The sequence below is a fragment of the Haliotis asinina genome, chromosome 1 (assembly GCF_037392515.1).
Source record: "Haliotis asinina isolate JCU_RB_2024 chromosome 1, JCU_Hal_asi_v2, whole genome shotgun sequence".
In the NCBI taxonomy this organism is placed as follows: Eukaryota; Metazoa; Mollusca; class Gastropoda; order Lepetellida; family Haliotidae; genus Haliotis; species Haliotis asinina.
In genome coordinates this window covers 63,964,573-63,991,435 of record NC_090280.1, presented here as the reverse complement: position 1 = coordinate 63,991,435, position 26,863 = coordinate 63,964,573, and the positions used below count along the sequence as shown (strand labels likewise).

At 44.9% G+C, this 26,863-nt stretch overlaps 38 non-coding genes across 38 annotated transcripts; all 38 read right to left on the bottom strand.

Annotated features, from left to right (window-relative positions):
* Positions 1-256: 256 nt before the first annotated feature.
* Trnah-gug (transfer RNA histidin (anticodon GUG)) lies at positions 257-328 on the bottom strand. Its single transcript has one exon. It is a non-coding gene; the product is annotated as a tRNA-His (tRNA).
* A 552-nt stretch (positions 329-880) lies between these two features.
* Trnah-gug (transfer RNA histidin (anticodon GUG)) lies at positions 881-952 on the bottom strand. The gene has a single exon. It is a non-coding gene; the product is annotated as a tRNA-His (tRNA).
* A 545-nt stretch (positions 953-1,497) lies between these two features.
* Positions 1,498-1,569, bottom strand: Trnah-gug (transfer RNA histidin (anticodon GUG)). Its single transcript has one exon. It is a non-coding gene; the product is annotated as a tRNA-His (tRNA).
* Positions 1,570-2,121: 552 nt separating this feature from the next.
* On the bottom strand, positions 2,122-2,193 carry Trnah-gug (transfer RNA histidin (anticodon GUG)). Its single transcript has one exon. It is a non-coding gene; the product is annotated as a tRNA-His (tRNA).
* A 546-nt stretch (positions 2,194-2,739) lies between these two features.
* Trnah-gug (transfer RNA histidin (anticodon GUG)) lies at positions 2,740-2,811 on the bottom strand. The gene has a single exon. It is a non-coding gene; the product is annotated as a tRNA-His (tRNA).
* Positions 2,812-3,363: 552 nt separating this feature from the next.
* Trnah-gug (transfer RNA histidin (anticodon GUG)) lies at positions 3,364-3,435 on the bottom strand. Its single transcript has one exon. It is a non-coding gene; the product is annotated as a tRNA-His (tRNA).
* Positions 3,436-3,981: 546 nt separating this feature from the next.
* Trnah-gug (transfer RNA histidin (anticodon GUG)) lies at positions 3,982-4,053 on the bottom strand. The gene has a single exon. It is a non-coding gene; the product is annotated as a tRNA-His (tRNA).
* Positions 4,054-4,605: 552 nt separating this feature from the next.
* Positions 4,606-4,677, bottom strand: Trnah-gug (transfer RNA histidin (anticodon GUG)). Its single transcript has one exon. It is a non-coding gene; the product is annotated as a tRNA-His (tRNA).
* Positions 4,678-5,223: 546 nt separating this feature from the next.
* On the bottom strand, positions 5,224-5,295 carry Trnah-gug (transfer RNA histidin (anticodon GUG)). Its single transcript has one exon. It is a non-coding gene; the product is annotated as a tRNA-His (tRNA).
* Positions 5,296-6,464: 1,169 nt separating this feature from the next.
* On the bottom strand, positions 6,465-6,536 carry Trnah-gug (transfer RNA histidin (anticodon GUG)). The gene has a single exon. It is a non-coding gene; the product is annotated as a tRNA-His (tRNA).
* A 553-nt stretch (positions 6,537-7,089) lies between these two features.
* Positions 7,090-7,161, bottom strand: Trnah-gug (transfer RNA histidin (anticodon GUG)). Its single transcript has one exon. It is a non-coding gene; the product is annotated as a tRNA-His (tRNA).
* A 546-nt stretch (positions 7,162-7,707) lies between these two features.
* Positions 7,708-7,779, bottom strand: Trnah-gug (transfer RNA histidin (anticodon GUG)). Its single transcript has one exon. It is a non-coding gene; the product is annotated as a tRNA-His (tRNA).
* Positions 7,780-8,332: 553 nt separating this feature from the next.
* Positions 8,333-8,404, bottom strand: Trnah-gug (transfer RNA histidin (anticodon GUG)). The gene has a single exon. It is a non-coding gene; the product is annotated as a tRNA-His (tRNA).
* A 547-nt stretch (positions 8,405-8,951) lies between these two features.
* Positions 8,952-9,023, bottom strand: Trnah-gug (transfer RNA histidin (anticodon GUG)). The gene has a single exon. It is a non-coding gene; the product is annotated as a tRNA-His (tRNA).
* A 552-nt stretch (positions 9,024-9,575) lies between these two features.
* Positions 9,576-9,647, bottom strand: Trnah-gug (transfer RNA histidin (anticodon GUG)). Its single transcript has one exon. It is a non-coding gene; the product is annotated as a tRNA-His (tRNA).
* A 547-nt stretch (positions 9,648-10,194) lies between these two features.
* Trnah-gug (transfer RNA histidin (anticodon GUG)) lies at positions 10,195-10,266 on the bottom strand. The gene has a single exon. It is a non-coding gene; the product is annotated as a tRNA-His (tRNA).
* A 552-nt stretch (positions 10,267-10,818) lies between these two features.
* On the bottom strand, positions 10,819-10,890 carry Trnah-gug (transfer RNA histidin (anticodon GUG)). Its single transcript has one exon. It is a non-coding gene; the product is annotated as a tRNA-His (tRNA).
* Positions 10,891-11,435: 545 nt separating this feature from the next.
* Positions 11,436-11,507, bottom strand: Trnah-gug (transfer RNA histidin (anticodon GUG)). Its single transcript has one exon. It is a non-coding gene; the product is annotated as a tRNA-His (tRNA).
* Positions 11,508-12,676: 1,169 nt separating this feature from the next.
* Trnah-gug (transfer RNA histidin (anticodon GUG)) lies at positions 12,677-12,748 on the bottom strand. Its single transcript has one exon. It is a non-coding gene; the product is annotated as a tRNA-His (tRNA).
* A 553-nt stretch (positions 12,749-13,301) lies between these two features.
* Trnah-gug (transfer RNA histidin (anticodon GUG)) lies at positions 13,302-13,373 on the bottom strand. Its single transcript has one exon. It is a non-coding gene; the product is annotated as a tRNA-His (tRNA).
* Positions 13,374-13,919: 546 nt separating this feature from the next.
* On the bottom strand, positions 13,920-13,991 carry Trnah-gug (transfer RNA histidin (anticodon GUG)). Its single transcript has one exon. It is a non-coding gene; the product is annotated as a tRNA-His (tRNA).
* Positions 13,992-14,544: 553 nt separating this feature from the next.
* On the bottom strand, positions 14,545-14,616 carry Trnah-gug (transfer RNA histidin (anticodon GUG)). Its single transcript has one exon. It is a non-coding gene; the product is annotated as a tRNA-His (tRNA).
* Positions 14,617-15,163: 547 nt separating this feature from the next.
* Positions 15,164-15,235, bottom strand: Trnah-gug (transfer RNA histidin (anticodon GUG)). The gene has a single exon. It is a non-coding gene; the product is annotated as a tRNA-His (tRNA).
* Positions 15,236-15,787: 552 nt separating this feature from the next.
* Trnah-gug (transfer RNA histidin (anticodon GUG)) lies at positions 15,788-15,859 on the bottom strand. Its single transcript has one exon. It is a non-coding gene; the product is annotated as a tRNA-His (tRNA).
* Positions 15,860-16,406: 547 nt separating this feature from the next.
* Positions 16,407-16,478, bottom strand: Trnah-gug (transfer RNA histidin (anticodon GUG)). The gene has a single exon. It is a non-coding gene; the product is annotated as a tRNA-His (tRNA).
* A 552-nt stretch (positions 16,479-17,030) lies between these two features.
* Positions 17,031-17,102, bottom strand: Trnah-gug (transfer RNA histidin (anticodon GUG)). The gene has a single exon. It is a non-coding gene; the product is annotated as a tRNA-His (tRNA).
* Positions 17,103-17,648: 546 nt separating this feature from the next.
* Positions 17,649-17,720, bottom strand: Trnah-gug (transfer RNA histidin (anticodon GUG)). Its single transcript has one exon. It is a non-coding gene; the product is annotated as a tRNA-His (tRNA).
* Positions 17,721-18,273: 553 nt separating this feature from the next.
* Positions 18,274-18,345, bottom strand: Trnah-gug (transfer RNA histidin (anticodon GUG)). Its single transcript has one exon. It is a non-coding gene; the product is annotated as a tRNA-His (tRNA).
* Positions 18,346-18,891: 546 nt separating this feature from the next.
* Positions 18,892-18,963, bottom strand: Trnah-gug (transfer RNA histidin (anticodon GUG)). The gene has a single exon. It is a non-coding gene; the product is annotated as a tRNA-His (tRNA).
* Positions 18,964-20,135: 1,172 nt separating this feature from the next.
* Trnah-gug (transfer RNA histidin (anticodon GUG)) lies at positions 20,136-20,207 on the bottom strand. The gene has a single exon. It is a non-coding gene; the product is annotated as a tRNA-His (tRNA).
* A 1,172-nt stretch (positions 20,208-21,379) lies between these two features.
* Trnah-gug (transfer RNA histidin (anticodon GUG)) lies at positions 21,380-21,451 on the bottom strand. Its single transcript has one exon. It is a non-coding gene; the product is annotated as a tRNA-His (tRNA).
* A 553-nt stretch (positions 21,452-22,004) lies between these two features.
* Positions 22,005-22,076, bottom strand: Trnah-gug (transfer RNA histidin (anticodon GUG)). Its single transcript has one exon. It is a non-coding gene; the product is annotated as a tRNA-His (tRNA).
* A 548-nt stretch (positions 22,077-22,624) lies between these two features.
* On the bottom strand, positions 22,625-22,696 carry Trnah-gug (transfer RNA histidin (anticodon GUG)). The gene has a single exon. It is a non-coding gene; the product is annotated as a tRNA-His (tRNA).
* Positions 22,697-23,243: 547 nt separating this feature from the next.
* On the bottom strand, positions 23,244-23,315 carry Trnah-gug (transfer RNA histidin (anticodon GUG)). Its single transcript has one exon. It is a non-coding gene; the product is annotated as a tRNA-His (tRNA).
* Positions 23,316-24,486: 1,171 nt separating this feature from the next.
* Positions 24,487-24,558, bottom strand: Trnah-gug (transfer RNA histidin (anticodon GUG)). The gene has a single exon. It is a non-coding gene; the product is annotated as a tRNA-His (tRNA).
* A 552-nt stretch (positions 24,559-25,110) lies between these two features.
* On the bottom strand, positions 25,111-25,182 carry Trnah-gug (transfer RNA histidin (anticodon GUG)). The gene has a single exon. It is a non-coding gene; the product is annotated as a tRNA-His (tRNA).
* A 547-nt stretch (positions 25,183-25,729) lies between these two features.
* Positions 25,730-25,801, bottom strand: Trnah-gug (transfer RNA histidin (anticodon GUG)). Its single transcript has one exon. It is a non-coding gene; the product is annotated as a tRNA-His (tRNA).
* A 552-nt stretch (positions 25,802-26,353) lies between these two features.
* On the bottom strand, positions 26,354-26,425 carry Trnah-gug (transfer RNA histidin (anticodon GUG)). The gene has a single exon. It is a non-coding gene; the product is annotated as a tRNA-His (tRNA).
* Positions 26,426-26,863: the final 438 nt, after the last annotated feature.

The following is a 26,863-nucleotide window of genomic DNA, read 5'->3' as shown; positions in this document are numbered from 1 at the left end:
TGACATGAACGTTTGAGAAGGAGGTGAAGGACTTAGGCAGCTACATCAGCTACACGTGGGCCATAAAACGTAGTAATATAGGTGCCTCTATAATCAGTGTAGCAAGTGGATGGCTGTAGAAAATGGCTTCATTTTGAAAGCTTCTGCAGTTGAGACGCAAACACATTTGAGCAAAGGCTACGCCCTAATGGGCGACAGGAAAGACAAGCGTCTGGGAAAATGCAGAGAATTTCACCTTGCAAAAGTTGGGGTAACATGCCGTGACCCGGATTCGAACCGGGGTTCTTGCGGCCACAACGCAAAGTCCTAACCACTAGACGATCACGGCTACATCTCACCCTCTTATCAGAAAGACATTTTTCGTGCTGTAGTGACTGGCACTTAATTTCTTTTCACTCTTACCGGAATATTTTGGGGTACAATATTTTAGGCCTCATGAGAAATCAAACAAAAATAACTGAGTTGTCCTCATTTCCAAAGTCACTTTACTACTCCAACAGTACTAGTGACAAAAATGAGGGTTAGGGTGAGCGATACAGTGAGGGATAGGACTGCTGCAAGGAGTCTGGGCTAGGGTTGGAGTCAGAGTGAGGGCTGGGCTTAGGATCAGGGCTAGGCTTACACTCCGACACTGTTAAGGTATAGGGCTAGGGTTAAACGTAGAGTTAGGACCAGGGTTTGGATTAGGGGTAGGGTGCGGGTTGGGGTTGGGGTTAGATGTCCCCAATCTTAGCCAAAACATGTCCACTAAAATACTGTGGCGGAATGATCAGAATTCTTTTCTGCAGTAGTTTGAAATGGGCCGACGTTTGCATGTAGCTGTTGTAACTTCGGTCATTAAAAAGAAAGAATGCTGATATCCCAAAATGAAAAGTGTAGATGCCGTGACCAGGATTCGAACCTGGGTTCTTGCGGCCACAACGCAAAGTCCTAACCACTAGACGATCATGGCTGTTCTACCAGCTGAAAGGGCCGGGGATTTATACACATTTTCAGCCTTTTCCTTCCTACGATCAGCCATTAAACACATCGCTTTGTCACAGTATAATGTTGATGACGCCCTCTAAAAACAGCTGGAAGTCCCACACAAGTCAGTGAGCAAAGTGTTTCCGCATTTACTAATGACATCAGCAATGTACTTGATGATAAGAGTAACTTTCAGCCATAGTATGAAGGATATGAAGGCGCTCAAATGAAATCAAAGAGTAAGTTGCTGTAGAAGATGGACAAGTTTCCCTGCATGACATGAAAGTTTGAGAAGGAGGTGAAGGACTTAAGCAGCTACATCAGCTACACGTGGGCCATAAAACGTAGTAATATAGGTGCCTCTATAATCAGTGTAGCAAGTGGATGGCTGTAGAAAATGGCTTCATTTTGAAAGCTTCTGCAGTTGAGACGCAAACACATTTGAGCAAAGGCTACGCCCTAGTGGGCGACAGGAAAGACAAGCGTCTGGGAAAATGCAGAGAATTTCACCTTGCAAAAGTTGGGGTAACATGCCGTGACCCGGATTCGAACCGGGGTTCTTGCGGCCACAACGCAAAGTCCTAACCACTAGACGATCACGGCTACATCTCACCCTCTTATCAGAAAGACATTTTTCGTGCTGTAGTGACTGGCACTTAATTTCTTTTCACTCTTACCGGAATATGTTGGGGTACAATATTTTAGGCCTCATGAGAAATCAAACAAAAATAACTGAGTTGTCCTCATTTCCAAAGTCACTTTACTACTCCAACAGTACTAGTGAAAAAAATGAGGGTTAGGGTGAGGGATACAGTGAGGGATAGGACTGCTGCAAGGAGTCTGGGCTAGGGTTGGAGTCAGAGTGAGGGCTGGGCTTAGGATCAGGGCTAGGCTTACACTCCGACACTGTTAAGGTATAGGGCTAGGGTTAAACGTAGAGTTAGGACCAGGGTTTGGATTAGGGGTAGGGTGCGGGTTGGGGTTGGGGTTAGATGTCCCCAATCTTAGCCAAAACATGTCCACTAAAATACTGTGGCGGAATGATCAGAATTCTTTTCTGCAGTAGTTTGAAATGGGCCGACGTTTGCATGTAGCTGTTGTAACTTCGGTCATTAAAAAGAAAGAATGCTGATATCCCAAAATGAAAAGTGTAGATGCCGTGACCAGGATTCGAACCTGGGTTCTTGCGGCCACAACGCAAAGTCCTAACCACTAGACGATCACGGCTGTTCTACCAGCTGAAAGGGCCGGGGATTTATACACATTTTCAGCCTTTTCCTTCCTACGATCAGCCATTAAACACATCGCTTTGTCACCGTATAATGTTGATGGCGCCCTCTAAAAACAGCTGGAAGTCCCACACAAGTCAGTGAGCAAAGTGTTTCCGCCATTTACTAATGACATCAGCAATGTACTTGATGATAAGAGTAACTTTCAGCCATAGTATGAAGGATATGAAGGCGCTCAAATGAAATCAAAGAGTAAGTTGCTGTAGAAGATGGACAAGTTTCCCTGCATGACATGAACGTTTGAGAAGGAGGTGAAGGACTTAGGCAGCTACATCAGCTACACGTGGGCCATAAAACGTAGTAATATAGGTACCTCTATAATCAGTGTAGCAAGTGGATGGCTGTAGAAAATGGCTTCATTTTGAAAGCTTCTGCAGTTGAGACGCAAAAACATTTGAGCAAAGGCTACGCCCTAATGGGCGACAGGAAAGACAAGCGTCTGGGAAAATGCAGAGAATTTCACCTTGCAAAAGTTGGGGTAACATGCCGTGACCCGGATTCGAACCGGGGTTCTTGCGGCCACAACGCAAAGTCCTAACCACTAGACGATCACGGCTACATCTCACCCTCTTATCAGAAAGACATTTTTCGTGCTGTAGTGACTGGCACTTAATTTCTTTTCACTCTTACCGGAATATGTTGGGGTACAATATTTTAGGCCTCATGAGAAATCAAACAAAAATAACTGAGTTGTCCTCATTTCCAAAGTCACTTTACTACTCCAACAGTACTAGTGACAAAAATGAGGGTTAGGGTGAGCGATACAGTGAGGGATAGGACTGCTGCAAGGAGTCTGGGCTAGGGTTGGAGTCAGAGTGAGGGCTGGGCTTAGGATCAGGGCTAGGCTTACACTCCGACACTGTTAAGGTATAGGGCTAGGGTTAAACGTAGAGTTAGGACCAGGGTTTGGATTAGGGGTAGGGTGCGGGTTGGGGTTGGGGTTAGATGTCCCCAATCTTAGCCAAAACATGTCCACTAAAATACTGTGGCGGAATGATCAGAATTCTTTTCTGCAGTAGTTTGAAATGGGCCGACGTTTGCATGTAGCTGTTGTAACTTCGGTCATTAAAAAGAAAGAATGCTGATATCCCAAAATGAAAAGTGTAGATGCCGTGACCAGGATTCGAACCTGGGTTCTTGCGGCCACAACGCAAAGTCCTAACCACTAGACGATCACGGCTGTTCTACCAGCTGAAAGGGCCGGGGATTTATACACATTTTCAGCCTTTTCCTTCCTACGATCAGCCATTAAACACATCGCTTTGTCACCGTATAATGTTGATGGCGCCCTCTAAAAACAGCTGGAAGTCCCACACAAGTCAGTGAGCAAAGTGTTTCCGCCATTTACTAATGACATCAGCAATGTACTTGATGATAAGAGTAACTTTCAGCCATAGTATGAAGGATATGAAGGCGCTCAAATGAAATCAAAGAGTAAGTTGCTGTAGAAGATGGACAAGTTTCCCTGCATGACATGAACGTTTGAGAAGGAGGTGAAGGACTTAGGCAGCTACATCAGCTACACGTGGGCCATAAAACGTAGTAATATAGGTGCCTCTATAATCAGTGTAGCAAGTGGATGGCTGTAGAAAATGGCTTCATTTTGAAAGCTTCTGCAGTTGAGACGCAAACACATTTGAGCAAAGGCTACGCCCTAATGGGCGACAGGAAAGACAAGCGTCTGGGAAAATGCAGAGAATTTCACCTTGCAAAAGTTGGGGTAACATGCCGTGACCCGGATTCGAACCGGGGTTCTTGCGGCCACAACGCAAAGTCCTAACCACTAGACGATCACGGCTACATCTCACCCTCTTATCAGAAAGACATTTTTCGTGCTGTAGTGACTGGCACTTAATTTCTTTTCACTCTTACCGGAATATGTTGGGGTACAATATTTTAGGCCTCATGAGAAATCAAACAAAAATAACTGAGTTGTCCTCATTTCCAAAGTCACTTTACTACTCCAACAGTACTAGTGACAAAAATGAGGGTTAGGGTGAGCGATACAGTGAGGGATAGGACTGCTGCAAGGAGTCTGGGCTAGGGTTGGAGTCAGAGTGAGGGCTGGGCTTAGGATCAGGGCTAGGCTTACACTCCGACACTGTTAAGGTATAGGGCTAGGGTTAAACGTAGAGTTAGGACCAGGGTTTGGATTAGGGGTAGGGTGCGGGTTGGGGTTGGGGGTAGATGTCCCCAATCTTAGCCAAAACATGTCCACTAAAATACTGTGGCGGAATGATCAGAATTCTTTTCTGCAGTAGTTTGAAATGGGCCGACGTTTGCATGTAGCTGTTGTAACTTCGGTCATTAAAAAGAAAGAATGCTGATATCCCAAAATGAAAAGTGTAGATGCCGTGACCAGGATTCGAACCTGGGTTCTTGCGGCCACAACGCAAAGTCCTAACCACTAGACGATCACGGCTGTTCTACCAGCTGAAAGGGCCGGGGATTTATACACATTTTCAGCCTTTTCCTTCCTACGATCAGCCATTAAACACATCGCTTTGTCACCGTATAATGTTGATGGCGCCCTCTAAAAACAGCTGGAAGTCCCACACAAGTCAGTGAGCAAAGTGTTTCCGCCATTTACTAATGACATCAGCAATGTACTTGATGATAAGAGTAACTTTCAGCCATAGTATGAAGGATATGAAGGCGCTCAAATGAAATCAAAGAGTAAGTTGCTGTAGAAGATGGACAAGTTTCCCTGCATGACATGAAAGTTTGAGAAGGAGGTGAAGGACTTAAGCAGCTACATCAGCTACACGTGGGCCATAAAACGTAGTAATATAGGTGCCTCTATAATCAGTGTAGCAAGTGGATGGCTGTAGAAAATGGCTTCATTTTGAAAGCTTCTGCAGTTGAGACGCAAAAACATTTGAGCAAAGGCTACGCCCTAGTGGGCGACAGGAAAGACAAGCGTCTGGGAAAATGCAGAGAATTTCACCTTGCAAAAGTTGGGGTAACATGCCGTGACCCGGATTCGAACCGGGGTTCTTGCGGCCACAACGCAAAGTCCTAACCACTAGACGATCACGGCTACATCTCACCCTCTTATCAGAAAGACATTTTTCGTGCTGTAGTGACTGGCACTTAATTTCTTTTCACTCTTACCGGAATATGTTGGGGTACAGTATTTTAGGCCTCATGAGAAATCAAACAAACATAACTGAGTTGTCCTCATTTCCAAAGTAACTTTACTACTCCAACAGTACTAGTGAAAAAAATGAGGGTTAGGGTGAGGGATACAGTGAGGGTTAGGACTGCTGCAAGGAGTCTGGGCTAGGGTTGGAGTCAGAGTGAGGGCTGGGCTTAGGATCAGGGCTAGGCTTACACTCCGACACTGTTAAGGTATAGGGCTAGGGTTAAACGTAGAGTTAGGACCAGGGTTTGGATTAGGGGTAGGGTGCGGGTTGGGGTTGGGGTTAGATGTCCCCAATCTTAGCCAAAACATGTCCACTAAAATACTGTGGCGGAATGATCAGAATTCTTTTCTGCAGTAGTTTGAAATGGGCCGACTTCTGCATGTAGCTGTTGTAACTTCCGTCATTAAAAAAAAAGAATGCTGATATCCCAAAATGAAAAGTGTAGATGCCGTGACCAGGATTCGAACCTGGGTTCTTTTGGCCACGACGCAAAGTCCTAACCACTAGACGATCACGGCTGTTCTACCAGCTGAAAGGGCCGGGGATTTATACACATTTTCAGCCTTTTCCCACCTACGATCAGCCATTAAACACATCGCTTTGTCACAGTATAATGTTGATGACGCCCTCTAAAAACAGCTGGAAGTCCCACACAAGTCAGTGAGCAAAGTGTTTCCGCATTTACTAATGACATCAGCAATGTACTTGATGATAAGAGTAACTTTCAGCCATAGTATGAAGGATATGAAGGCGCTCAAATGAAATCAAAGAGTAAGTTGCTGTAGAAGATGGACAAGTTTCCCTGCATGACATGAAAGTTTGAGAAGGAGGTGAAGGACTTAGGCAGCTACATCAGCTACACGTGGGCCATAAAACGTAGTAATATAGGTGCCTCTATAATCAGTGTAGCAAGTGGATGGCTGTAGAAAATGGCTTCATTTTGAAAGCTTCTGCAGTTGAGACGCAAAAACATTTGAGCAAAGGCTACGTCCTAGTGGGCGACAGGAAAGACAAGCATCTGGGAAAATGCAGAGAATTTCACCTTGCAAAAGTTGGGGTAACATGCCGTGACCCGGATTCGAACCGGGGTTCTTGCGGCCACAACGCAAAGTCCTAACCACTAGAGGATCACGGCTACATCTCACCCTCTTATCAGAAAGACATTTTTCGTGCTGTAGTGACTGGCACTTAATTTCTTTTCACTCTTACCGGAATATGTTGGGGTACAATATTTTAGGCCTCATGAGAAATCAAACAAAAATGACTGAGTTGTCCTCATTTCCAAAGTCACTTTACTACTCCAACAGTACTAGTGAAAAAAAATGAGGGTTAGGGTGAAGGATACAGTGAGAGTTAGGACTGCTGCAAGGAGTCTAGGCTAGGGTTGGAGTCAGAGTGAGGGCTGGGCTTAGGATCAGGGCTAGGCTTACACTCCGACACTGTTAAGGTATGGGGCTAGGGTTAAACGTAGAGTTAGGACCAGGGTTTGGATTAGGGGTAGGGTGCGGGTTGGGGTTAGGGTTAGATGTCCCCAATCTTAGCCAAAACATGTCCACTAAAATACTGTGGCGGAATGATCAGAATTCTTTTCTGCAGTAGTTTGAAATGGGCCGACTTCTGCATGTAGCTGTTGTAACTTCGGTCATTAAAAAGAAAGAATGCTGATATCCCAAAATGAAAAGTGTAGATGCCGTGACCAGGATTCGAACCTGGGTTCTTGCAGCCACAACGCAAAGTCCTAACCACTAGACGATCACGGCTGTTCTACCAGCTGAAAGGGCCGGGGATTTATACACATTTTCAGCCTTTTCCTTCCTACGATCAGCCATTAAACACATCGCTTTGTCACAGTATAATGTTGATGACGCCCTCTAAAAACAGCTGGAAGTCCCACACAAGTCAGTGAGCAAAGTGTTTCCGCATTTACTAATGACATCAGCAATGTACTTGATGATAAGAGTAACTTTCAGCCATAGTATGAAGGATATGAAGGCGCTCAAATGAAATCAAAGAGTAAGTTGCTGTAGAAGATGGACAAGTTTCCCTGCATGACATGAAAGTTTGAGAAGGAGGTGAAGGACTTAGGCAGCTACATCAGCTACACGTGGGCCATAAAACGTAGTAAAACTAGGTGCCTCTATAATCAGTGTAGCAAGTGGATGGCTGTAGAAAATGGCTTCATTTTGAAAACTTCTGCAGTTGAGACGCAAAAACATTTGAGCAAACGCTACGCCCTAGTGGGCGACAGGAAAGACAAGCGTCTGGGAAAATGCAGAGAATTTCACCTTGCAAAAGTTGGGGTAACATGCCGTGACCCGGATTCGAACCGGGGTTCTTGCGGCCACAACGCAAAGTCCTAACCACTAGACGATCACGGCTACATCTCACCCTCTTATCAGAAAGACATTTTTCGTGCTGTAGTGACTGGCACTTAATTTCTTTTCACTCTTACCGGAATATCTTGGGGTACAATATTTTAGGCATCATGAGAAATCAAACAAAAATGACTGAGTTGTCCTCATTTCCAAAGTCACTTTACTACTCCAACAGTACTAGTGAAAACAATGAGGGTTAGGGTGAGGAATGTAGTGAGGGATAGGTCTGCTGCAAGGAGTCTGGGCTAGGGTTGGAGTCAGAGTGAGGGCTGGGCTTAGGATCAGGGCTAGGCTTACACTCCGACACTGTTAAGGTATAGGGCTAGGGTTAAACGTAGAGTTAGGACCAGGGTTTGGATTAGGGGTAGGGTGCGGGTTGGGGTTAGGGTTAGATGTCCCCAATCTTAGCCAAAACATGTCCACTAAAATACTGTGGCGGAATGATCAGAATTCTTTTTTTGCAGTAGTTTGAAATGGGCCGACGTCTGCATGTAGCTGTTGTAACTTCGGTCATTAAAAAGAAAGAATGCTGATATCCCAAAATGAAAAGTGTAGATGCCGTGACCAGGATTCGAACCTGGGTTCTTGCGGCCACAACGCAAAGTCCTAACCACTAGACGATCACGGCTGTTCTACCAGCTGAAAGGGCCGGGGATTTATACACATTTTCAGCCTTTTCCTTCCTACGATCAGCCATTAAACACATCGCTTTGTCACCGTATAATGTTGATGCCGCCCTCTAAAAACAGCTGGAAGTCCCACACAAGTCAGTGAGCAAAGTGTTTCCGCCATTTACTAATGACATCAGCAATGTACTTGATGATGAGAGTAACTTTCAGCCATAGTATGAAGGATATGAAGGCGCTCAAATGAAATCAAAGAGTAAGTTGCTGTAGAAGATGGACAAGTTTCCCTGCATGACATGAAAGTTTGAGAAGGAGGTGAAGGACTTAGGCAGCTACATCAGCTACACGTGGGCCATAAAACGTAGTAATATAGGTGCCTCTATAATCAGTGTAGCAAGTGGATGGCTGTAGAAAATGGCTTCATTTTGAAAGCTTCTGCAGTTGAGACGCATAAAACATTTGAGCAAAGGCTACGTCCTAGTGGGCGACAGGAAAGACAAGAATCTGGGAAAATGCAGAGAATTTCACCTTGCAAAAGTTGGGGTAACATGCCGTGACCCGGATTCGAACCGGGGTTCTTGCGGCCACAACGCAAAGTCCTAACCACTAGACGATCACGGCTACATCTCACCCTCTTATCAGAAAGACATTTTTCGTGCTGTAGTGACTGGCACTTAATTTCTTTTCACTCTTACCGGAATATGTTGGGGTACAGTATTTTAGGCCTCATGAGAAATCAAACAAAAATAACTGAGTTGTCCTCATTTCCAAAGTCATTTTACTACTCCAACAGTACTAGTGAAAAAAATGAGGGTTAGGGTGAAGGATACAGTGAGGGTTAGGACTGCTGCAAGGAGTCTGGGCTAGGGTTGGAGTCAGAGTGAGGGCTGGGCTTAGGATCAGGGCTAGGCTTACACTCCGACACTGTTAAGGTATAGGGCTAGGGTTAAACGTAGAGTTAGGACCAGGGTTTGGATTAGGGGTAGGGTGCGGGTTGGGGTTGGGGTTAGATGTCCCCAATCTTAGCCAAAACATGTCCAGTAAAATACTGTGGCGGAATGATCAGAATTCTTTTCTGCAGTAGTTTGAAATGGGCCGACTTCTGTATGTAGCTGTTGTAACTTCGGTCATTAAAAAGAAAGAATGCTGATATCCCAAAATGAAAAGTGTAGATGCCGTGACCAGGATTCGAACCTGGGTTCTTGCGGCCACAACGCAAAGTCCTAACCACTAGACGATCACGGCTGTTCTACCAGCTGAAAGGGCCGGGGATTTATACACATTTTCAGCCTTTTCCTTCCTACGATCAGCCATTAAACACATCGCTTTGTCACAGTATAATGTTGATGACGCCCTCTAAAAACAGCTGGAAGTCCCACACAAGTCAGTGAGCAAAGTGTTTCCGCATTTACTAATGACATCAGCAATGTACTTGATGATAAGAGTAACTTTCAGCCATAGTATGAAGGATATGAAGGCGCTCAAATGAAATCAAAGAGTAAGTTGCTGTAGAAGATGGACAAGTTTCCATGCATGACATGAACGTTTGAGAAGGAGGTGAAGGACTTAGGCAGCTACATCAGCTACACGTGGGCCATAAAACGTAGTAAAACTAGGTGCCTCTATAATCAGTGTAGCAAGTGGATGGCTGTAGAAAATGGCTTCATTTTGAAAGCTTCTGCAGTTGAGACGCAAAAAACATTTGAGCAAAGGCTACGTCCTAGTGGTCGACAGGAAAGACAAGCGTCTGGGAAAATGCAGAGAATTTCACCTTGCAAAAGTTGGAGTAACATGCCGTGACCCGGATTCGAACCGGGGTTCTTGCGGCCACAACGCAAAGTCCTAACCACTAGACGATCACGGCTACATCTCACCCTCTTATCAGAAAGACATTTTTCGTGCTGTAGTGACTGGCACTTAATTTCTTTTCACTCTTACCGGAATATGTTGGGGTACAGTATTTTAGGCCTCATGAGAAATCAAACAAAAATAACTGAGTTGTCCTCATTTCCAAAGTCACTTTACTACTCCAACAGTACTAGTGAAAAAAATGAGGGTTAGGGTGAGCGATACAGTGAGGGATAGGACTGCTGCAAGGAGTCTGGGCTAGGGTTGGAGTCAGAGTGAGGGCTGGGCTTAGGATCAGGGCTAGGCTTACACTCCGACACTGTTAAGGTATAGGGCTAGGGTTAAACGTAGAGTTAGGACCAGGGTTTGGATTAGGGGTAGGGTGCGGGTTGGGGTTGGGGGTAGATGTCCCCAATCTTAGCCAAAACATGTCCACTAAAATACTGTGGCGGAATGATCAGAATTCTTTTCTGCAGTAGTTTGAAATGGGCCGACGTTTGCATGTAGCTGTTGTAACTTCGGTCATTAAAAAGAAAGAATGCTGATATCCCAAAATGAAAAGTGTAGATGCCGTGACCAGGATTCGAACCTGGGTTCTTGCGGCCACAACGCAAAGTCCTAACCACTAGACGATCACGGCTGTTCTACCAGCTGAAAGGGCCGGGGATTTATACACATTTTCAGCCTTTTCCTTCCTACGATCAGCCATTAAACACATCGCTTTGTCACCGTATAATGTTGATGACGCCCTCTAAAAACAGCTGGAAGTCCCACACAAGTCAGTGAGCAAAGTGTTTCCGCATTTACTAATGACATCAGCAATGTACTTGATGATAAGAGTAACTTTCAGCCATAGTATGAAGGATATGAAGGCGCTCAAATGAAATCAAAGAGTAAGTTGCTGTAGAAGATGGACAAGTTTCCCTGCATGACATGAAAGTTTGAGAAGGAGGTGAAGGACTTAGGCAGCTACATCAGCTACACGTGGGCCATAAAACGTAGTAATATAGGTGCCTCTATAATCAGTGTAGCAAGTGGATGGCTGTAGAAAATGGCTTCATTTTGAAAGCTTCTGCAGTTGAGACGCAAAAACATTTGAGCAAAGGCTACGCCCTAGTGGGCGACAGGAAAGACAAGCATCTGGGAAAATGCAGAGAATTTCACCTTGCAAAAGTTGGGGTAACATGCCGTGACCCGGATTCGAACCGGGGTTCTTGCGGCCACAACGCAAAGTCCTAACCACTAGACGATCACGGCTACATCTCACCCTCTTATCAGAAAGACATTTTTCGTGCTGTAGTGACTGGCACTTAATTTCTTTTCACTCTTACCGGAATATGTTGGGGTACAGTATTTTAGGCCTCATGAGAAATCAAACAAACATAACTGAGTTGTCCTCATTTCCAAAGTAACTTTACTACTCCAACAGTACTAGTGAAAAAAATGAGGGTTAGGGTGAGGGATACAGTGAGGGTTAGGACTGCTGCAAGGAGTCTGGGCTAGGGTTGGAGTCAGAGTGAGGGCTGGGCTTAGGATCAGGGCTAGGCTTACACTCCGACACTGTTAAGGTATAGGGCTAGGGTTAAACGTAGAGTTAGGACCAGGGTTTGGATTAGGGGTAGGGTGCGGGTTGGGGTTGGGGTTAGATGTCCCCAATCTTAGCCAAAACATGTCCACTAAAATACTGTGGCGGAATGATCAGAATTCTTTTCTGCAGTAGTTTGAAATGGGCCGACTTCTGCATGTAGCTGTTGTAACTTCCGTCATTAAAAAAAAAGAATGCTGATATCCCAAAATGAAAAGTGTAGATGCCGTGACCAGGATTCGAACCTGGGTTCTTTTGGCCACGACGCAAAGTCCTAACCACTAGACGATCACGGCTGTTCTACCAGCTGAAAGGGCCGGGGATTTATACACATTTTCAGCCTTTTCCCACCTACGATCAGCCATTAAACACATCGCTTTGTCACAGTATAATGTTGATGACGCCCTCTAAAAACAGCTGGAAGTCCCACACAAGTCAGTGAGCAAAGTGTTTCCGCATTTACTAATGACATCAGCAATGTACTTGATGATAAGAGTAACTTTCAGCCATAGTATGAAGGATATGAAGGCGCTCAAATGAAATCAAAGAGTAAGTTGCTGTAGAAGATGGACAAGTTTCCCTGCATGACATGAAAGTTTGAGAAGGAGGTGAAGGACTTAGGCAGCTACATCAGCTACACGTGGGCCATAAAACGTAGTAATATAGGTGCCTCTATAATCAGTGTAGCAAGTGGATGGCTGTAGAAAATGGCTTCATTTTGAAAGCTTCTGCAGTTGAGACGCAAAAACATTTGAGCAAAGGCTACGTCCTAGTGGGCGACAGGAAAGACAAGCATCTGGGAAAATGCAGAGAATTTCACCTTGCAAAAGTTGGGGTAACATGCCGTGACCCGGATTCGAACCGGGGTTCTTGCGGCCACAACGCAAAGTCCTAACCACTAGAGGATCACGGCTACATCTCACCCTCTTATCAGAAAGACATTTTTCGTGCTGTAGTGACTGGCACTTAATTTCTTTTCACTCTTACCGGAATATGTTGGGGTACAATATTTTAGGCCTCATGAGAAATCAAACAAAAATGACTGAGTTGTCCTCATTTCCAAAGTCACTTTACTACTCCAACAGTACTAGTGAAAAAAAATGAGGGTTAGGGTGAAGGATACAGTGAGAGTTAGGACTGCTGCAAGGAGTCTAGGCTAGGGTTGGAGTCAGAGTGAGGGCTGGGCTTAGGATCAGGGCTAGGCTTACACTCCGACACTGTTAAGGTATGGGGCTAGGGTTAAACGTAGAGTTAGGACCAGGGTTTGGATTAGGGGTAGGGTGCGGGTTGGGGTTAGGGTTAGATGTCCCCAATCTTAGCCAAAACATGTCCACTAAAATACTGTGGCGGAATGATCAGAATTCTTTTCTGCAGTAGTTTGAAATGGGCCGACTTCTGCATGTAGCTGTTGTAACTTCGGTCATTAAAAAGAAAGAATGCTGATATCCCAAAATGAAAAGTGTAGATGCCGTGACCAGGATTCGAACCTGGGTTCTTGCAGCCACAACGCAAAGTCCTAACCACTAGACGATCACGGCTGTTCTACCAGCTGAAAGGGCCGGGGATTTATACACATTTTCAGCCTTTTCCTTCCTACGATCAGCCATTAAACACATCGCTTTGTCACAGTATAATGTTGATGACGCCCTCTAAAAACAGCTGGAAGTCCCACACAAGTCAGTGAGCAAAGTGTTTCCGCATTTACTAATGACATCAGCAATGTACTTGATGATAAGAGTAACTTTCAGCCATAGTATGAAGGATATGAAGGCGCTCAAATGAAATCAAAGAGTAAGTTGCTGTAGAAGATGGACAAGTTTCCCTGCATGACATGAAAGTTTGAGAAGGAGGTGAAGGACTTAGGCAGCTACATCAGCTACACGTGGGCCATAAAACGTAGTAAAACTAGGTGCCTCTATAATCAGTGTAGCAAGTGGATGGCTGTAGAAAATGGCTTCATTTTGAAAACTTCTGCAGTTGAGACGCAAAAACATTTGAGCAAACGCTACGCCCTAGTGGGCGACAGGAAAGACAAGCGTCTGGGAAAATGCAGAGAATTTCACCTTGCAAAAGTTGGGGTAACATGCCGTGACCCGGATTCGAACCGGGGTTCTTGCGGCCACAACGCAAAGTCCTAACCACTAGACGATCACGGCTACATCTCACCCTCTTATCAGAAAGACATTTTTCGTGCTGTAGTGACTGGCACTTAATTTCTTTTCACTCTTACCGGAATATCTTGGGGTACAATATTTTAGGCATCATGAGAAATCAAACAAAAATGACTGAGTTGTCCTCATTTCCAAAGTCACTTTACTACTCCAACAGTACTAGTGAAAACAATGAGGGTTAGGGTGAGGAATGTAGTGAGGGATAGGTCTGCTGCAAGGAGTCTGGGCTAGGGTTGGAGTCAGAGTGAGGGCTGGGCTTAGGATCAGGGCTAGGCTTACACTCCGACACTGTTAAGGTATAGGGCTAGGGTTAAACGTAGAGTTAGGACCAGGGTTTGGATTAGGGGTAGGGTGCGGGTTGGGGTTAGGGTTAGATGTCCCCAATCTTAGCCAAAACATGTCCACTAAAATACTGTGGCGGAATGATCAGAATTCTTTTTTTGCAGTAGTTTGAAATGGGCCGACGTCTGCATGTAGCTGTTGTAACTTCGGTCATTAAAAAGAAAGAATGCTGATATCCCAAAATGAAAAGTGTAGATGCCGTGACCAGGATTCGAACCTGGGTTCTTGCGGCCACAACGCAAAGTCCTAACCACTAGACGATCACGGCTGTTCTACCAGCTGAAAGGGCCGGGGATTTATACACATTTTCAGCCTTTTCCTTCCTACGATCAGCCATTAAACACATCGCTTTGTCACCGTATAATGTTGATGCCGCCCTCTAAAAACAGCTGGAAGTCCCACACAAGTCAGTGAGCAAAGTGTTTCCGCCATTTACTAATGACATCAGCAATGTACTTGATGATGAGAGTAACTTTCAGCCATAGTATGAAGGATATGAAGGCGCTCAAATGAAATCAAAGAGTAAGTTGCTGTAGAAGATGGACAAGTTTCCCTGCATGACATGAAAGTTTGAGAAGGAGGTGAAGGACTTAGGCAGCTACATCAGCTACACGTGGGCCATAAAACGTAGTAATATAGGTGCCTCTATAATCAGTGTAGCAAGTGGATGGCTGTAGAAAATGGCTTCATTTTGAAAGCTTCTGCAGTTGAGACGCATAAAACATTTGAGCAAAGGCTACGTCCTAGTGGGCGACAGGAAAGACAAGAATCTGGGAAAATGCAGAGAATTTCACCTTGCAAAAGTTGGGGTAACATGCCGTGACCCGGATTCGAACCGGGGTTCTTGCGGCCACAACGCAAAGTCCTAACCACTAGACGATCACGGCTACATCTCACCCTCTTATCAGAAAGACATTTTTCGTGCTGTAGTGACTGGCACTTAATTTCTTTTCACTCTTACCGGAATATGTTGGGGTACAGTATTTTAGGCCTCATGAGAAATCAAACAAAAATAACTGAGTTGTCCTCATTTCCAAAGTCATTTTACTACTCCAACAGTACTAGTGAAAAAAATGAGGGTTAGGGTGAAGGATACAGTGAGGGTTAGGACTGCTGCAAGGAGTCTGGGCTAGGGTTGGAGTCAGAGTGAGGGCTGGGCTTAGGATCAGGGCTAGGCTTACACTCCGACACTGTTAAGGTATAGGGCTAGGGTTAAACGTAGAGTTAGGACCAGGGTTTGGATTAGGGGTAGGGTGCGGGTTGGGGTTGGGGTTAGATGTCCCCAATCTTAGCCAAAACATGTCCAGTAAAATACTGTGGCGGAATGATCAGAATTCTTTTCTGCAGTAGTTTGAAATGGGCCGACTTCTGTATGTAGCTGTTGTAACTTCGGTCATTAAAAAGAAAGAATGCTGATATCCCAAAATGAAAAGTGTAGATGCCGTGACCAGGATTCGAACCTGGGTTCTTGCGGCCACAACGCAAAGTCCTAACCACTAGACGATCACGGCTGTTCTACCAGCTGAAAGGGCCGGGGATTTATACACATTTTCAGCCTTTTCCTTCCTACGATCAGCCATTAAACACATCGCTTTGTCACAGTATAATGTTGATGACGCCCTCTAAAAACAGCTGGAAGTCCCACACAAGTCAGTGAGCAAAGTGTTTCCGCATTTACTAATGACATCAGCAATGTACTTGATGATAAGAGTAACTTTCAGCCATAGTATGAAGGATATGAAGGCGCTCAAATGAAATCAAAGAGTAAGTTGCTGTAGAAGATGGACAAGTTTCCATGCATGACATGAACGTTTGAGAAGGAGGTGAAGGACTTAGGCAGCTACATCAGCTACACGTGGGCCATAAAACGTAGTAAAACTAGGTGCCTCTATAATCAGTGTAGCAAGTGGATGGCTGTAGAAAATGGCTTCATTTTGAAAGCTTCTGCAGTTGAGACGCAAAAAACATTTGAGCAAAGGCTACGTCCTAGTGGTCGACAGGAAAGACAAGCGTCTGGGAAAATGCAGAGAATTTCACCTTGCAAAAGTTGGAGTAACATGCCGTGACCCGGATTCGAACCGGGGTTCTTGCGGCCACAACGCAAAGTCCTAACCACTAGACGATCACGGCTACATCTCACCCTCTTATCAGAAAGACATTTTTCGTGCTGTAGTGACTGGCACTTAATTTCTTTTCACTCTTACCGGAATATGTTGGGGTACAGTATTTTAGGCCTCATGAGAAATCAAACAAAAATAACTGAGTTGTCCTCATTTCCAAAGTCACTTTACTACTCCAACAGTACTAGTGAAAAAAATGAGGGTTAGGGTGAAGGACACAGTGAGGGTTAGGACTGCTGCAAGGAGTCTGGGCTAGGGTTGGAGTCAGAGTGAGGGCTGGGCTTAGGATCAGGGCTAGGCTTACACTCCGACACTGTTAAGGTATAGGGCTAGGGTTAAACGTAGAGTTAGGACCAGGGTTTGGATTAGGGGTAGGGTGCGGGTTGGGGTTGGGGTTAGATGTCCCCAATCTTAGCCAAAACATGTCCACTAAAATACTGTGGCGGAATGATCAGAATTCTTTTCTGCAGTAGTTTGAAATGGGCCGACTTCTGTATGTAGCTGTTGTAACTTCGGTCATTAAAAAGAAAGAATGCTGATATCCCAAAATGAAAAGTGTAGATGCCGTGACCAGGATTCGAACCTGGGTTCTTGCGGCCACAACGCAAAGTCCTAACCACTAGACGATCACGGCTGTTCTACCAGCTGAAAGGGCCGGGGATTTATACACATTTTCAGCCTTTTCCTTCCTACGATCAGCCATTAAACACATCGCTTTGTCACAGTATAATGTTGATGACGCCCTCTAAAAACAGCTGGAAGTCCCACACAAGTCAGTGAGCAAAGTGTTTCCGCATTTACTAATGACATCAGCAATGTACTTGATGATAAGAGTAACTTTCAGCCATAGTATGAAGGATATGAAGGCGCTCAAATGAAATCAAAGAGTAAGTTGCTGTAGAAGATGGACAAGTTTCCCTGCATGACATGAAAGTTTGAGAAGGAGGTGAAGGACTTAGGCAGCTACATCAGCTACACGTGGGCCATAAAACGTAGTAAAACTAGGTGCCTCTATAATCAGTGTAGCAAGTGGATGGCTGTAGAAAATGGCTTCATTTTGAAAACTTCTGCAGTTGAGACGCAAAAACATTTGAGCAAAGGCTACGTCCTAGTGGGCGACAGGAAAGACAAGTATCTGGGAAAATGCAGAGAATTTCACCTTGCAAAAGTTGGGGTAACATGCCCTGACCCGGATTCGAACCGGGGTTCTTGCGGCCACAACGCAAAGTCCTAACCACTAGACGATCACGGCTACATCTCACCCTCTTATCAGAAAGACATTTTTCGTGCTGTAGTGACTGGCACTTAATTTCTTTTCACTCTTACCGGAATATGTTGGGGTACAATATTTTAGGCCTCATGAGAAATCAAACAAAAATGACTGAGTTGTCCTCATTTCCAAAGTCACTTTACTACTCCAACAGTACTAGTGAAAAAAAATGAGGGTTAGGGTGAAGGATACAGTGAGGGTTAGGACTGCTGCAAGGAGTCTGGGCTAGGGTTGGAGTCAGAGTGAGGGCTGGGCTTAGGATCAGGGCTAGGCTTACACTCCGACACTGTTAAGGTATGGGCCTAGGGTTAAACGTAGAGTTAGGACCAGGGTTTGGATTAGGGGTAGGGTGCGGGTTGGGGTTGGGGTTAGATGTCCCCAATCTTAGCCAAAACATGTCCAGTAAAATACTGTGGCGGAATGATCAGAATTCTTTTCTGCAGTAGTTTGAAATGGGCCGACTTCTGTATGTAGCTGTTGTAACTTCGGTCATTAAAAAGAAAGAATGCTGATATCCCAAAATGAAAAGTGTAGATGCCGTGACCAGGATTCGAACCTGGGTTCTTGCGGCCACAACGCAAAGTCCTAACCACTAGACGATCACGGCTGTTCTACCAGCTGAAAGGGCCGGGGATTTATACACATTTTCAGCCTTTTCCTTCCTACGATCAGCCATTAAACACATCGCTTTGTCACAGTATAATGTTGATGACGCCCTCTAAAAACAGCTGGAAGTCCCACACAAGTCAGTGAGCAAAGTGTTTCCGCATTTACTAATGACATCAGCAATGTACTTGATGATAAGAGTAACTTTCAGCCATAGTATGAAGGATATGAAGGCGCTCAAATGAAATCAAAGAGTAAGTTGCTGTAGAAGATGGACAAGTTTCCCTGCATGACATGAACGTTTGAGAAGGAGGTGAAGGACTTAGGCAGCTACATCAGCTACACGTGGGCCATAAAACGTAGTAAAACTAGGTGCCTCTATAATCAGTGTAGCAAGTGGATGGCTGTAGAAAATGGCTTCATTTTGAAAGCTTCTGCAGTTGAGACGCAAAAACATTTGAGCAAAGGCTACGTCCTAGTGGGCGACAGGAAAGACAAGCGTCTGGGAAAATGCAGAGAATTTCACCTTGCAAAAGTTGGAGTAACATGCCGTGACCCGGATTCGAACCGGGGTTCTTGCGGCCACAACGCAAAGTCCTAACCACTAGACGATCACGGCTACATCTCACCCTCTTATCAGAAAGACATTTTTCGTGCTGTAGTGACTGGCACTTAATTTCTTTTCACTCTTACCGGAATATGTTGGGGTACAATATTTTAGGCCTCATGAGAAATCAAACAAAAATAACTGAGTTGTCCTCATTTCCAAAGTCACTTTACTACTCCAACAGTACTAGTGAAAAAAAATTAGGGTTAGGGTGAGGGATACAGTGAGGGTTAGGACTGCTGCAAGGAGTCTGGGCTAGGGTTGGAGTCAGAGTGAGGGCTGGGCTTAGGATCAGGGCTAGGCTTACACTCCGACAGTGTTAAGGTATGGGCCTAGGGTTAAACGTAGAGTTAGGACCAGGGTTTGGATTAGGGGTAGGGTGCGGGTTGGGCTTAGGGTTAGATGTCCCCAATCTTAGCCAAAACATGTCCACTAAAATACTGTGGCGGAATGATCAGAATTCTTTTCTGCAGTAGTTTGAAATGGGCCGACTTCTGCATGTAGCTGTTGTAACTTCGGTCATTAAAAAGAAAGAATGCTGATATCCCAAAATGAAAAGTGTAGATGCCGTGACCAGGATTCGAACCTGGGTTCTTGCGGCCACAACGGAAAGTGCTAGCCACTAGACGATCACGGCTGTTCTACCAGCTGAACGGGCCGAGGATTTATACACATTTTCAGCCTTTTCCTTCCTACGATCAGCCATTAAACACATCGCTTTGTCACAGTATAATGTTGATGACGCCCTCTAAAAACAGCTGGAAGTCCCACACAAGTCAGTGAGCAAAGTGTTTCTGCCATTTACTATTGACATCAGCAATGTACTTGATGATGAGAGTAACTTTCAGCCATAGTATGAAGGATATGAAGGCGATCAAATGAAATCAAAGAGTAAGTTGCTGTAGAAGATGGACAAGTTTCCCTGCATGACATGAACGTTTGAGAAGAAGGTGAAGGACTTAGGCAGCTACATCAGCTACACGTGGGCCATAAAACGTAGTAAAACTAGGTGCCTCTATAATCAGTGTAGCAAGTGGATGGCTGTAGAAAATGGCTTCATTTTGAAAACTTCTGCAGTTGAGACGCAAAAACATTTGAGCAAAGGCTACGTCCTAGTGGGCGACAGGAAAGACAAGCGTCTGGGAAAATGCAGAGAATTTCACCTTGCAAAAGTTGGAGTAACATGCCGTGACCCGGATTCGAACCGGGGTTCTTGCGGCCACAACGCAAAGTCCTAACCACTAGACGATCACGGCTACATCTCACCCTCTTATCAGAAAGACATTTTTCGTGCTGTAGTGACTGGCACTTAATTTCTTTTCACTCTTACCGGAATATGTTGGGGTACAATATTTTAGGCCTCATGAGAAATCAAACAAAAATAACTGAGTTGTCCTCATTTCCAAAGTCACTTTACTACTCCAACAGTACTAGTGAAAAAAAATTAGGGTTAGGGTGAGGGATACAGTGAGGGTTAGGACTGCTGCAAGGAGTCTGGGCTAGGGTTGGAGTCAGAGTGAGGGCTGGGCTTAGGATCAGGGCTAGGCTTACACTCCGACAGTGTTAAGGTATGGGCCTAGGGTTAAACGTAGAGTTAGGACCAGGGTTTGGATTAGGGGTAGGGTGCGGGTTGGGCTTAGGGTTAGATGTCCCCAATCTTAGCCAAAACATGTCCACTAAAATACTGTGGCGGAATGATCAGAATTCTTTTCTGCAGTAGTTTGAAATGGGCCGACTTCTGCATGTAGCTGTTGTAACTTCGGTCATTAAAAAGAAAGAATGCTGATATCCCAAAATGAAAAGTGTAGATGCCGTGACCAGGATTCGAACCTGGGTTCTTGCGGCCACAACGGAAAGTGCTAGCCACTAGACGATCACGGCTGTTCTACCAGCTGAACGGGCCGAGGATTTATACACATTTTCAGCCTTTTCCTTCCTACGATCAGCCATTAAACACATCGCTTTGTCACAGTATAATGTTGATGACGCCCTCTAAAAACAGCTGGAAGTCCCACACAAGTCAGTGAGCAAAGTGTTTCTGCCATTTACTAATGACATCAGCAATGTACTTGATGATGAGAGTAACTTTCAGCCATAGTATGAAGGATATGAAGGCGCTCAAATGAAATCAAAGAGTAAGTTGCTGTAGAAGATGGACAAGTTTCCCTGCATGACATGAACGTTTGAGAAGAAGGTGAAGGACTTAGGCAGCTACATCAGCTACACGTGGGCCATAAAACGTAGTAAAACTAGGTGCCTCTATAATCAGTGTAGCAAGTGGATGGCTGTAGAAAATGGCTTCATTTTGAAAACTTCTGCAGTTGAGACGCAAAAACATTTGAGCAAAGGCTACGTCCTAGTGGGCGACAGGAAAGACAAGCGTCTGGGAAAATGCAGAGAATTTCACCTTGCAAAAGTTGGGGTAACATGCCGTGACCCGGATTCGAACCGGGGTTCTTGCGGCCACAACGCAAAGTCCTAACCACTAGACGATCACGGCTACATCTCACCCTCTTATCAGAAAGACATTTTTCGTGCTGTAGTGACTGGCACTTAATTTCTTTTCACTCTTACCGGAATATGTTGGGGTACAATATTTTAGGCCTCATGAGAAATCAAACAAAAATAACTGAGTTGTCCTCATTTCCAAAGTCACTTTACTACTCCAACAGTACTAGTGAAAAAAAATTAGGGTTAGGGTGAGGGATACAGTGAGGGTTAGGACTGCTGCAAGGAGTCTGGGCTAGGGTTGGAGTCAGAGTGAGGGCTGGACTTAGGATCAGGGCTAGGCTTACACTCCGACAGTGTTAAGGTATGGGGCTAGGGTTAAACGTAGAGTTAGGACCAGGGTTTGGATTAGGGGTAGGGTGCGGGTTGGGGTTAGGGTTAGATGTCCCCAATCTTAGCCAAAACATGTCCACTAAAATACTGTGGCGGAATGATCAGAATTCTTTTCTACACTAGTTTGAAATGGGCCGACTTGTGCATGTAGCTGTTGTAACTTCGGTCATTAAAAAGAAAGAATGCTGATATCTCAAAATGAAAAGTGTAGATACCGTGACCAGGATTCGAACCTGGGTTCTTGCGGCCACAACGCAAAGTCCTATCCACTAGACGATCACGGCTGTTCTACCAGCTGAAAGGGCCGGGGATTTATACACATTTTCAGCCTTTTCCTTTCCTACGATCAGCCATTAAACACATCGCTTTGTCACAGTATAATGTTGATGACGCCCTCTAAAAACAGCTGGAAGTCCCACACAAGTCAGTGAGCAAAGTGTTTCCGCCATTTACTAATGACATCAGCAATGTACTTGATGATAAGAGTAACTTTCAGCCATAGTATGAAGGATATGAAGGCGCTCAAATGAAATCAAAGAGTAAGTTGATGTAGAAGATGGACAAGTTTCCCTGCATGACATGAAAGTTTGAGAAGGAGGTGAAGGACTTAGGCAGCTACATCAGCTACACGTGGGCCATAAAACGTAGTAAAACTAGGTGCCTCTATAATCAGTGTAGCAAGTGGATGGCTGTAGAAAATGGCTTCATTTTGAAAACTTTTGCAGTTGAGACGCAAAAACATTTGAGCAAAGGCTACGTCCTAGTGGGCGACAGGAAAGACAAGCGTCTGGGAAAATGCAGAGAATTTCACCTTGCAAAAGTTGGGGTAACATGCCGTGACCCGGATTCGAACCGGGGTTCTTGCGGCCACAACGCAAAATCCTAACCACTAGACGATCACGGCTGTTCTACCAGCTGAAAGTGCCGGGGATTTATACACATTGTCAGCCTTTTCCTTCCTACGATCAGCCATTAAACACATCGCTTTGTCACAGTATAATGTTGATGACGCCCTCTAAAAACAGCTGGAAGTCCCACACAAGTCAGTGAGCAAAGTGTTTCCGCCATTTACTAATGACATCAGCAATGTACTTGATGATAAGAGTAACTTTCAGCCATAGTATGAAGGATATGAAGGCGCTCAAATGAAATCAAAGAGTAAGTTGCTGTAGAAGATGGACAAGTTTCCCTGCATGACATGAAAGTTTGAGAAGGAGGTGAAGGACTTAGGCAGCTACATCAGCTACACGTGGGCCATAAAACGTAGTAAAACTAGGTGCCTCTATAATCAGTGTAGCAAGTGGATGGCTGTAGAAAATGACTTCATTTTGAAAACTTCTGCAGTTGAGACGCAAAACCATTTGAGCAAAGGCTACGTCCTACTGGGCGACAGGAAAGACAAGCGTCTGGGAAAATGCAGAGAATTTCACCTTGCAAAAGTTGGGGTAACATGCCGTGACCCGGATTCGAACCGGGGTTCTTGCGGCCACAACGCAACGTCCTAACCACTAGACGATCACGGCTACATCTCACCCTCTTATCAGAAAGACATTTTTCGTGCTGTAGTGACTGGCACTTAATTTCTTTTCACTCTTACCGGAATATGTTGGGGTACAATATTTTAGGCCTCATGAGAAATCAAACAAAAATAACTGAGTTGTCCTCATTTCCAAAGTCACTTTACTACTCCAACAGTACTAGTGAAAAAAATGAGGGTTAGGGTGAGGGATACAGTGAGGGTTAGGACTGCTGCAAGGAGTCTGGGCTAGGGTTGGAGTCAGAGTGAGGGCTGGGCTTAGGATCAGGGCTAGGCTTACACTCCGACACTGTTAAGGTATAGGGCTAGGGTTAAACGTAGAGTTAGGACCAGGGTTTGGATTAGGGGTAGGGTGCGGGTTGGGGTTAGGGTTAGATGTCCCCAATCTTAGCCAAAACATGTCCACTAAAATACTGTGGCGGAATGATCAGAATTCTTTTCTGCAGTAGTTTGAAATGGGCCGACTTCTGCATGTAGCTGTTGTAACTTCCGTCATTAAAAAGAAAGAATGCTGATATCCCAAAATGAAAAGTGTAGATGCCGTGACCAGGATTCGAACCTGGGTTCTTTTGGCCACAACGCAAAGTCCTAACCACTAGACGATCACGGCTGTTCTACCAGTTGAAAGGGCCGGGGATTTATACACATTTTCAGCCTTTTCCTTCCTACGATCAGCCATTAAACACATCGTTTTGTCACAGTATAATGTTGATGACGCCCTCTAAAAACAGCTGGAAGTCCCACACAAGTCAGTGAGCAAAGTGTTTCCGCCATTTACTAATGACATCAGCAATGTACTTGATGATAAGAGTAACTTTCAGCCATAGTATGAAGGATATGAAGGCGCTCAAATGAAATCAAAGAGTAAGTTGCTGTAGAAGATGGACAAGTTTCCCTGCATGACATGAAAGTTTGAGAAGGAGGTGAAGGACTTAGGCAGCTACATCAGCTACACGTGGGCCATAAAACGTAGTAAAACTAGGTGCCTCTATAATCAGTGTAGCAAGTGGATGGCTGTAGAAAATGGCTTCATTTTGAAAACTTCTGCAGTTGAGACGCAAAACCATTTGAGCAAAGGCTACGTCCTACTGGGCGACAGGAAAGACAAGCGTCTGGGAAAATGCAGAGAATTTCACCTTGCAAAAGTTGGGGTAACATGCCGTGACCCGGATTCGAACCGGGGTTCTTCCGGCCACAACGCAAAGTCCTAACCACTAGACGATCACGGCTACATCTCACCCTCTTATCAGAAAGACATTTTTCGTGCTGTAGTGACTGGCACTTAATTTCTTTTCACTCTTACCGGAATATGTTGGGGTACAATATTTTAGGCCTCATGAGAAATCAAACAAAAATAACTGAGTTGTCCTCATTTCCAAAGTCACTTTACTACTCCAACAGTACTAGTGAAAAAAATGAGGGTTAGGGTGAGGGATACAGTGAGGGTTAGGACTGCTGCAAGGAGTCTGGGCTAGGGTTGGAGTCAGAGTAAGGGCTGGGCTTAGGATCAGGGCTAGGCTTACACTCCGACACTGTTAAGGTATAGGGCTAGGGTTAAACGTAGAGTTAGGACCAGGGTTTGGATTAGGGGTAGGGTGCGGGTTGGGGTTAGGGTTAGATGTCCCCAATCTTAGCCAAAACATGTCCACTAAAATACTGTGGCGGAATGATCAGAATTCTTTTCTGCAGTAGTTTGAAATGGGCCGACTTCTGCATGTAGCTGTTGTAACTTCCGTCATTAAAAAGAAAGAATGCTGATATCCCAAAATGAAAAGTGTAGATGCCGTGACCAGGATTCGAACCTGGGTTCTTGCGGCCACAACGCAAAGTCCTAACCACTAGACGATCACGGCTGTTCTACCAGTTGAAAGGGCCGGGGATTTATACACATTTTCAGCCTTTTCATTCCTACGATCAGCCATTAAACACATCGCTTTGTCACAGTATAATGTTGATGACGCCCTCTAAAAACAGCTGGAAGTCCCACACAAGTCAGTGAGCAAAGTGTTTCCGCCATTTACTAATGACATCAGCAATGTACTTGATGATAAGAGTAACTTTCAGCCATAGTATGAAGGATATGAAGGCGCTCAAATGAAATCAAAGAGTAAGTTGCTGTAGAAGATGGACAAGTTTCCCTGCATGACATGAAAGTTTGAGAAGGAGGTGAAGGACTTAGGCAGCTACATCAGCTACACGTGGGCCATAAAACGTAGTAAAACTAGGTGCCTCTATAATCAGTGTAGCAAGTGGATGGCTGTAGAAAATGGCTTCATTTTGAAAACTTCTGCACTTGAGACGCAAAACCATTTGAGCAAAGGCTACGTCCTTCTGGGCGACAGGAAAGACAAGCGTCTGGGAAAATGCAGAGAATTTCACCTTGCAAAAGTTGGGGTAACATGCCGTGACCCGGATTCGAACCGGGGTTCTTGCGGCCACAACGCAAAGTCCTAACCACTAGACGATCACGGCTACATCTCACCCTCTTATCAGAAAGACATTTTTCGTGCTGTAGTGACTGGCACTTAATTTCTTTTCACTCTTACCGGAATATGTTGGGGTACAATATTTTAGGCCTCATGAGAAATCAAACAAAAATAACTGAGTTGTCCTCATTTCCAAAGTCACTTTACTACTCCAACAGTACTAGTGAAAAAAATGAGGGTTAGGGTGAGGGATACAGTGAGGGATAGGACTGCTGCAAGGAGTCTGGGCTAGGGTTGGAGTCAGAGTGAGGGCTGGGCTTAGGATCAGGGCTAGGCTTACACTCCGACACTGTTAAGGTATAGGGCTAGGGTTAAACGTAGAGTTAGGACCAGGGTTTGGATTAGGGGTAGGGTGCGGGTTGGGGTTAGGGTTAGATGTCCCCAATCTTAGCCAAAACATGTCCACTAAAATACTGTGGCGGAATGATCAGAATTCTTTTCTGCAGTAGTTTGAAATGGGCCGACTTCTGCATGTAGCTGTTGTAACTTCGGTCATTAAAAAGAAAGAATGCTGATATCCCAAAATGAAAAGTGTAGATGCCGTGACCAGGATTCGAACCTGGGTTCTTGCGGCCACAACGCAAAGTCCTAACCACTAGACGATCACGGCTGTTCTACCAGCTGAAAGGGCCGGGGATTTATACACATTTTCAGCCTTTTCCTTCCTACGATCAGCCATTAAACACATCGCTTTGTCACAGTATAATGTTGATGACGCCCTCTAAAAACAGCTGGAAGTCCCACACAAGTCAGTGAGCAAAGTGTTTCCGCCATTTACTAATGACATCAGCAATGTACTTGATGATAAGAGTAACTTTCAGTCATAGTATGAAGGATATGAAGGCGCTCAAATGAAATCAAAGAGTAAGTTGCTGTAGAAGATGGACAAGTTTCCCTGCATGACATGAAAGTTTGAGAAGGAGGTGAAGGACTTAGGCAGCTACATCAGCTACACGTGGGCCATAAAACGTAGTAAAACTAGGTGCCTCTATAATCAGTGTAGCAAGTGGATGGCTGTAGAAAATGGATTCATTCTGAAAGCTTCTGC